This window comes from Egretta garzetta, unplaced genomic scaffold (genome assembly GCF_000687185.1).
Source record: "Egretta garzetta isolate BGI_Z169 unplaced genomic scaffold, ASM68718v1 scaffold547, whole genome shotgun sequence".
Lineage (NCBI taxonomy): Eukaryota > Metazoa > Chordata > Aves > Pelecaniformes > Ardeidae > Egretta > Egretta garzetta.
In genome coordinates, this window is record NW_009260174.1 from 693,204 (window position 1) to 694,487 (window position 1,284).

The following is a 1,284-nucleotide window of genomic DNA, read 5'->3' on the forward strand; positions in this document are numbered from 1 at the left end:
CATAAGCACATAGAACTTCTTTGCCAGTAGTAAATACACATCCACCGTGAAACAGAAAAGGCACCTTTGAAAACTGGATTAAAGTAATACTGACTTTTTTTTATATATTTACCAATTAATTGATTTTGTAGGTACAGCAGAACAACATGGACACCTATAATAAGATGCATGTATCAGCCCTTGCCACACCTCTCTACACCAGGTATTGCACCATACTCAAGGCCCCATTTATATACTCTTACGGAGACTGACAACTCTGTTTCACTACCTGTATGCAAGCACATGTTACGTTTAATGTATTAAACTGGAAATGAATGAGCTTACATTTAAACAAAATACGCAAGTTGTAAATCAACTGAATTTGAGGCACTGTAGTCTTTGAGAAACAGGGAGAGTTACAGGACCTTAAAAGACCTTATCTGTTAAACAGCGTATTTTTGTGGTACAACTAAACAAAAAGGAAAATTTTATTTTAAAAGACAGGCCACAATGAAACAAGTGATTCTCTGGCTTCAGTTGAATGTCAAGTTCATGTTTTAGGAAGCACCGACTGGCACAAGGAAGAGTGATCCAACTAAACGCGCATTACAGATGAAGAGTAACATACACAAGCAAGATTAACGCTAAGCTTAAAAGTACAAGTTGTGTGAACGTCACACACGTTAAGTGCGTTTCAAAGGCCATAGCTACTTAACTGCAGTGACTGTGTTTAACCAGACAGAGCTCCAAGTGTCAGCTGAACGTACACCAGTTTGCATTCGTGCACAATGGAACTGCGGTAAGATTTGCACGACTTAGGAAAACCTATACGGAATAATCTTATTCCTCGTTGGATTTCAGTTAAAGGGCTGCAAGTCAGAAGCAAGCAAAACTACAGAAGCAATTCAGCCCCACCCCTTTCTATCTTCTTTTCAGCCTTGCAATATGAAGGCCAGAGCGATTTTTCGAGTATTTGGAAAATGAATTAACTCCTAGGCTGAGAGAGTACGTGCCAAGTTTCAGCCCGGAGTGAACTTCTGCAGCCAAGTTATAAATCCTTCAAACCAGAAGTTTAATAATGGAAATGTTGACAGACCCTTAACAACAAGAGTACCAGGCACCAGCGCGCAGAGCAAGTTTCACTCCTACCGGCTACCCAGATAGAGTGACAATAGCCAAGAATAAAACCCATTTTATAGCATAGCAACAAAGTTCATTACTTAATAAAACTCCCGCGCAGGCACAGCCTCCTTCCAAAAAGCTGGTAACTGCAGCCTAAACTCGCAGCCGCGCTCGCACCAGCGC